The sequence below is a fragment of the Lycorma delicatula genome, chromosome 3, assembly GCF_047948215.1.
Source record: "Lycorma delicatula isolate Av1 chromosome 3, ASM4794821v1, whole genome shotgun sequence".
In the NCBI taxonomy this organism is placed as follows: domain Eukaryota; kingdom Metazoa; phylum Arthropoda; class Insecta; order Hemiptera; family Fulgoridae; genus Lycorma; species Lycorma delicatula.
In genome coordinates, this window is record NC_134457.1 from 23,810,939 (window position 1) to 23,819,746 (window position 8,808).

The following is an 8,808-nucleotide window of genomic DNA, read 5'->3' on the forward strand; positions in this document are numbered from 1 at the left end:
CTGGTATTCGCGTGTTTTTGATGTGAAAAATTTGTTAAATCAAAATGCCACGAAAATGTGTAAATTCAGTAAATAATTTTTGTTACATTTGTGGTGAAATAACATTTTCGTCATAGAAACGCAGTCTGACGCCTCTTGTGAAGACTGCCTATCAGTATTATTTTGTTATGAAGATAGGAGACAGGATACGTCATGGCTCCACTTATATATTGCAACTCTTGTTCAGTTATACTGCGAGAATAGCTGCAAAATAAAAAACGATCCGTGGTTTTTGCTGTGCCTATGGTTTGGAGGAAGCCTACAAAGCATACAGATAACTGCTATTTCTGCTTGACTCCATCTAACAGTTCAATACCCTAATCTTCCATCTGTTATTCGACTTATTCCACATTCATACAGTTTACCAGTTCTTACTCTACCCAAAAATTATGAGCTTAAAGTATAAAATAAAGACAGTGTGGAAAAAGAAGAACCCAACAACCCTAACAGTCCCATGACTCTGATTTTTACGAAAGAGATGATGAACCGCACAAACTGAGTCAAACGGAATTGAGTGATCTGATTTGTCGAAGAATATGGTAGAACTTCTAGGGTCAAGACCACAGCAATGGAATCTTCTCCAACGTGATGTCAGGGTCTCACAATATTGACATCGTCATAGGGATCTGCTTTCTTTTTTTAAGAAAAAAAAACAGTTTTGTTGTTTGCTGCGATGTTAATGGCTAGATGAAATGTTTGAATTTGAATCATGATCCAACTGATTGGAGGCTATTCATAGACTCCTCCAAGCTTAGTTTGAAAGCTACATTACTTCATAACGAAAACCGTCTTCCTTCTATTCCTGTTGGTCTCGTAGTTCGCATGAAACATTGCCTCGTTTAATTACGAATAAATCTGTCGTCTTTTGCTAAAGTTCACATGTAAACATGGCAGTACTCCTAGACTCAATCAAATATGCTAAACACAAGTGGAAAATCTGTGGCGATCTAATATTCATCGCTTTACTCTTGGGAATGCAACTGGGGTACACAAAATACTGCTGCTTTTTATGTATGTGGGACAGTAGGTATAGGAAATCACATTATATTCAAGCAGACTGGCCTGCAAGAAATCTTAAGTCTAGCGAGAAAAATGTCGTTGCCGAGCCTCTCCTGGATCCAAAAGATATTCTTCTTGCACATCTTCATATAAAGCTGAGTTTGATGCAACATTTTGTTAAAATTATGATCCGAGAAGGTCAGGCCTTTAAGTACTTAAGAGACAAATTTCCTACATTAAGTGATGCAAAAGTTAAGGAAGGTATTTTTGCTGGGCCAAAAATTCGACAACTTGTAAAATTTGACGGAAATTTGGAGGGGAAAGAAAAGGAAGCTTGGGAAGCCTTAAAGGGAGTCATGGATTTTTAGGCAACAAAAGAGATTAAAACTACAGTTAGTTGGTGACAATACTTCTGAAAAAATACCATCAACTCGGATGCAACATGTCCCTCAAAATCCATTTTCTTCACTTACAACTGGACTTTTTCCCTCCTAGTTGTGGAGTTGTCAGTTATGAACACGGAGATAGATTCCATCAGGATATTTATGTAACTGAACAAAGATGTCAGGGCCGTTGGAATGAACTTCAATGGTTGCGGATTACTGCTGGTCTGTGTGTATGAATGCTCCGGAACTCGCTTTAATTAAAATGTATCGTTTTCTCTTAATCCGTTATAATAAAATATTATTATAATAATAATATTTATTTTATTGTTAATTAAAAATTATACATAGACAATTTTATTCAACATATAAATCCTTGACGCAGGTAGAAAAAGAAACCTTGAGCGTTAATAAAATATAAATGTAAAATAAAATACTTCCACCACCTATTGTACATCTCAAAAACTGGAGCTAATTAAATTTTTTCTTTGTCATATTTGTTTTTCCTAACCCAAAATTAATAAGATTTGACACATGAAGTGAAGAAAACATTAAAAAAAAGATTTTGTTGCGTAGTAATCGCTGTATTTTCATTATCAATTTTTTTAATATTAAATAATTTAATACATTTATTTTTAATCAGAGTTAATAATTTATTTCATCAAGAATAACTATTAGAATGAAAAAAATAAATAAAAAGATTGCGTGTGGTCTTTTTTTGTGAAATTATTTAGGTTATAATAATTTTATTTAAAAGAAGTATTATGTGCTTATATTTTTATCTGCTTAGCTTTTTAGATGTGGAACGGATATAAATCTGATAATTTAACGGATGTTCCTCAAATAATAACCGACATTATTGTTGACATAATTGCAATAATGAATACTTTGGTCATTATTTTCACAATGTGTTAGCGGTCTGTGTGTGTGTGTGTGTACATACAACATACGTACAGAGTGATTCCACACTGCACGGCAATCTCTCGAGAGATGACTCTATAGTTAAAAATAAATAAAGAGTTCATAAACATAGGTCAAAAAATGGTTCGTTAGAGAGATTCGGCTCGCGAAACATTCAGTCCTGCTTTCCGCTCCACTGTAAAATTAAACCGTACTAAAATTGTTGGGGTACAAATCAAGGGGTAAATCGAAAGGGCTTTTAATGTAAGAAATTCAATAAAAGTGGTCCCAGACCTCATCTCATTTAAGTTTTAAGAAAATCGGTTAAAACACGAAAACGCTTTGTTAGAAAATTCGCTTTTTTAGGTTTGGAATAAAATAACTTTGTTAATTTACTAATAAATAAATAAAAATTTCCAGTTAATTTTGTAGAGAATTTAATTCTGAGAAAATTGATGTAATTAACGTCTATTGAAATAAAATACAAATTTGAGAGAGAATCTTGTACAAATTTGCCGCTCGTGTAGGCACACAAGAACTGAAACATCGTATAATAGAAGCTAAAGCTACTATTAGGAATAATAATGATGCTATTAGACGTGCCCGGCTATTATGGATTCGCCGAGCTGAGCTATACGTTGAATAGAATGGCGGCCATATTTAATAATTTCTAGGAAAAATAAAAAAATGTGATTATTATTTTTTTCCATTACAGATACGTTTTCTATCTGTTTTCATTTACATTATATTGTTCAAAAATAGATGCAATTTGTTCTATTCACTTTTCCGATCCGATTTGTGTGTTTTGTTTCTAATTAAAGTCGAACTACTCAAATTTGTGTTTAATTTTAATAGACGTTATTTACATCAGTTTTCGTAGAATTAAATTCTGAACAAAGTTAATTAGAATTGTTTTTTGTTCATCGTTAAATTAACAAAATTATTTTATTCCAAACTTAAAAAAGTGTATTTTCCTGCAAAACGTTTTTGTGTTTTCCCCGTTTTTTTTTTTAAACCTAAGGAAAAATCTATGGACATATATCATATGGACATATTTCGTCTATGAATTCCTATTAGCGTCCAAGAAGACCCGACGGCATACCGCTCTAGCTCTGCGGTACAAATTTAGATGTTCAGTTGTAGGTCTATTATTAAATTTGCGTAGTGCTCGCCGTCGATTCCTAATAGCACATTTGTAATCATCATTCCACCGTGGAACACAAGGACGTTTAGGATTACCTGATGTTTGTGGGATATATCTGCTGGCAGTTGCAAGTATCATGGAAGTAAAAGAGGAACATTGCTCAAGGATGATCGCACCATCGTCATACTGTGATTGGAAGGCTTTACGGTAACCATTCCATTCCGCCCTTTCAACAATCCACCTCCATGGCCTTCTCTTAACCTCGTGGTCCACACCGAAACCAATAATATTTGGTTTGTGGTCACTGCTGTGAAAGTCATCACAAACAGACCAATCAAGATGAGGGAGTAAATTCGGTAAGCATATGGAGAGATCGATGTTAGACATAGTACCAGATGATTAAGACATCCACAGACTCAACTTGTGTTTGTTATGTACAAGTAATTAATATAATAATGTTAAATCTTTAATTTGCAAGTTCATGATTATAATAAAAACAATTTATATTATAACGAAGTAAAGATTTCTATTTATTCGTATGAACCAACAAACAACAAATATTTAGAATAATTGAAACCCAACCGAGGTATTAAACAAAGGCGGCAAATTATTCGACATTCTCCTATAGTTGGGACAACAATTCGTTATGTTGCGTGTCGACCCTAGTTTGACAGGACACCTCCACCTCAGCCTTGTTCTCAAAGAGGTTGGATTCAACAAAACCCCATAAGGCCGTCACTACTCTCGCCATGTCCATCGTGAGGTGTTTAAGTTTCCGGGCCGTGTGATTCTTCTCATCATGTTTTGTAAAGGTGCCGCTTACGATGCGGAACTCTTCTACATACCTCCCCCTGAGGGTGCCGTCAAGTGGTTTCTCCATGTCCGTGGGATTTTTCTACACAGAGCGACTCTTTTTCCTCTGCTCGTTCAACTTCTGCTCACGGTTGCGCCGTCCGCGGACTCCGTCCTTGTGGACCCTCTCGGCTGAACGCATATCCTGTTCTGGCTCCCTGTTCTCTTTTCCATTTATTAAAACCAGGAAAATCTAATGGATTTGGCCTTCGCGAGAATTCTCGGTGGGAATGTTGGGTGTTGGTTGGGTGATTGATTGTGAGTAGTGAGAAAAAATGTGGAAACCGGATCCAAATCCGACCAATGGGCGGAGCGAGAAATCCCGATTTTAATTTGTATCCAAGAGTTGGGCTATATCCGGCTCGTGTTCCTTCACTAATTTCTACAGTAGTTTATACTGCCATGTATCGTAACCGCAGAGACAGACCATAGAATCATTTAACATTAATTTATTTCCGTTGAAATAAATTAATGTTTCTCCATATCTAAGATAACGTCTCGGAACAATAATTTCCTATATCTCAATTTTTTTTTGTCTCGGTCATTTGGTTTGATGTAGCTATCCAAGATTCCCTATCTAATACCAGTCGTTTCTTTTCGGTATACCCCCTACATCCTACATTCCTAACAATTTTTTTTACATATTCCAAACGTTGCCTGCCTGCACAATTTTTCCCTTCTACCTATCCCTCTAATATTAAAGCGACTACTCCAGGTTGCCTTAATATGTGCCCTACAAGTCTGTCTTCTTTTAACTAACTTTTAGTAAATATATGACAAGTGAGCGATTGGAACTTGATTTTTAAGTTTACAAAACTTATGGCAGTATTTACCTTACTAAACGGTTTGGAAGGTTGGGTGCCTAGAAGGGAGAAAGTAAGGTATTTATTGAAACGACTGAATTAAATTTCTCAGATCGGTCTGAGATGTCGCAAGGGAAGACAGAGTCAAAACTTAATGTGTATGAGCCAATCTTTTCAGTAACACCTAACTTGATCAGGCATCCAGTTAATAGCCAGAAGAGTACTGGAAGACCAAGCATAAAGCCAGAACAGCTAATTCTACATGGACTGAAGAGAAAGAGACAACACACAACTGCGGCCTAAGTAATGCAGCTTCCGTCATATTACTTCTTTTATTATTCTTATTTGCATCTTTCTTAGAAGTTACTTCGTAAAACATGTTACAAAACATGTTACTTCGTAAAACATCCTACATAGTTTGACTCTGCTCAGTATATTCTTAAAAACCTTCGATGTACCCCCGGTTGCCACACCACCCCTCCTCATCCGTTCCTAACCCTGATGTGCCTTACCGGAGGACGTCTTATTGACCCTCATCACTGATCTCATATTACAGTCATCAGCTAGGTCTCACTTGGAAAGCCACCGATGTAAATGCCTCGTAGTCATTTATGTCAGTGATTTGTTTCTCAGCCTTTGCCTTCTCTGTAGGATCCTTTTCGACATCTACTGTATTCTGTCCTACTTCGTTATCTTCAAAACTAGCGAACCGAGCTCACAGAAGCACGAACCCCGCGTCTAGTCCAAATACTTTACTAACCCAGAAACATAAGCTAAACAAATGACTGTAAATATTATAAACTTTCATGTAACGAGCCTAATTCAATGCAAATTTCATACCACACAAAAATTGGTGATTCACAACAACGGCAATTTAGAACTAATTGTGTCATTAGGTTAAATAAATTACTAATGAAATAAAACTTAAAACAAACTTTAAGCAGCAGTTCTGCTAACGACAGCGAGGTCAGAGTTCTCACCCTCCTAATTCACAGCTACATCACAGGTTCTACAATTTACCAACAATCCAGTCCAATCTCGGGAATGTGGTCATACCGCCCTCCCGATCACCGCTCCGCCACACATTTACTTTAAACAAAATAAATTTACCTGACCGGGACTGGATGCCAAAAATTCACTCCTACCGTCGGTCGATAAAGCGTCCAGACGGGTCCCTAGCTACCGGGGGACTATTCTAACAGAATCAAATCTTTTCAGCTGCTCATCGCTGGGCAAGTAACCTAAGGAAGCCAGCCATTATTAGCCATTCTCTACGGGTTTCCTGTTAACCCGCAGATCCAGAGCAGAATCTACCTTCTCAAGTTCCCTAAAAAATTCTATCAATTTCGTACCGCGGGCAAACATACAGAACAAGGTCCACGGTGTCACCGACCGTACACTCCGGGCAATGGTCCTGCTCTACTAAATCGAATCTAGCCAGTCTTTTCTTTAAAGCATACCCAGATAAAAATTATGTTATGTATCGAATAGGGGAAACCCACGTAATAGCACACAAACAAGTTACATCTAGGAAGATACTATGCGGATATCAACCAGTAGAATATTAATTTTATCTAAGTTTTTTTTTTAACCTCCTGGTCCACCGTTAGGCATGCTTAGGAGGATGAGATGAATGATTTGTAGCGTTTGTAAAAATGCCATGTCTGACCGGGATTCGAACCCGGGACCTCCGGAGGAAAGGCCGAGACGCTACCACTCGCGCCACGGAGGCCGGGAGTGATGGTGTCACCTTAATCGCGTTGAAAAGTACGCATTAGAGATTTGCTCTTTCACTGACATCCTCGCAGATTACTTGCTTCAAACTCGCATAATAACTTCTCCTTTAAAACTGCATCGTAGCATTCTCTTCGCAGACTGACCATCAACTGATCTTCTCCGGAGTACTTATACTCCTATTCTCTTGACCTGCAGGACCGGATCCAACTCGAAGCGGGAGAATGATCATCCCCCCTCACATTTTCCAATGAGATTCCTACCCTGGTCCGGTAACCCTTCTTCATTTAACAACATCGGTTTAGGTGTGCCCAGTGGGCAGTATTACAAAAGACCATTATTAAACGGACCTGTTACCCTTTACTAAAAGAGTTTCTTTTAGCCCCTTTCTGGATTACTCTCATTATTATATTTTTTATTTCTTCTTATTTGTTAGGAATTCGCTACTCAGTTCCGTTGGTGTAACAGTCCAAGAGAGAGAGAGAGAAGGTGAGAGAGAGTGATTGGTCAAATAATGCCAAAGCATATAACGTGTTAATGTTATATATTACGAGTATATTCGTTATTAATTTATTCAGATACCGGTAAATTCAAGTAGTTGCTTCCTTTAAATTTCCGAATAATCTCTTCTGCATAAGTAAAACGTCGGCATTGAATTGCATAACTGAAACAGGTTGAAAAGACAAAAAATAATTAATTTTGGGGGCTCCCATACTCAAGGGGAAGCATTAGCGTACAATAAATTTTCAAGAAAACGATCCCTAAGAAATGATAATTTGTTTAAAAAAATAATAATTTTTTTAAATTGTTAAAAAAATATCAAAGATACAGCCATAGTTCTAAACAAAGTTGTAATTTTCTTTGAAAGGGTTGAACATATTTGGCTATTTTTTTTCTTTTCAAGAAATACTAGAGTAAGGTCATCAAAAATTAAGATTTTTACATTTTAAATGTAATGGGTAAATTGCGAGATGGATTTAAATTTAAGTAATTTTTTTTTTATTTAAAAAAATATTTTTTGTACTACAGACCAAGACCATCAGAATGGGACGAGCAAAAATATTTTATAAAGGTTTGAAAGCATATCGATATTAAAAATGTAGATGCAAAAAACTCCATTAACTCCTTTTCTGAATCAAGTTATAGTTGAAAAGAAAAGTATATAGTCATTTTTTTGGGTTGGTCCCAACGTCTGGAGGGGATGTCTGTATGAAAAAAATTAATTTTTTGAACTTGGGAGCATCGGAATGAAAAAACATTCTGCATGTTATTTTCAATTTATTTAAAAATATTTTTATTTATTTATTTATTTTTTATTTTTTTGTTAAAAAGATTTCTTTTTAAATATCTCTGCAAGACACAAAACTTAAAAGAGACGAATTTTTTAGATTTTTTAAACGATCTGTGTAGTTTTCCAATATAGTTGTAGCTGAAAAAGTAAAAGAAAAATGTCAAATTTTTAGTTTTCTTCATTATATGATTTTCTGTCCAGTGGTAGGTTTCTTACACCATGTTCAGTGTACCACCGCCTGCCCTTTAGTGTCGTAAAATCCATTCTTGAAATTGTCTATAGCATCAATCTCTTCCTTTCTTTCTTTCCGAGAGCTCTTTTACTTTTTTTTTTAACTTTTACCTTCTCTGAACACGTTCAAGCTAACTTCCTTTCCTCCTTTTGCTTTATGTAGAAATGTTAAGACTTTTACAATTTAAAATTTTTCAACAATTTTTTTGTTGTTGTAAACTAAGAAAAAAAAATAGAAAATCCGGGTTATATCGAACCAATTTAAAAAAATTTGTTTCTGCAAAATTGAATAACTATTAATTTAATCTACTATAGATTTTTAATTTAGTAATATAATGACGGTTAAATTGCAGAAAATTAAAAAAATTTCATTATAATTTAAACATTTAAAATTTTTGTTTAACAACTTGATTATTTGTTTTTTTTTGGTGG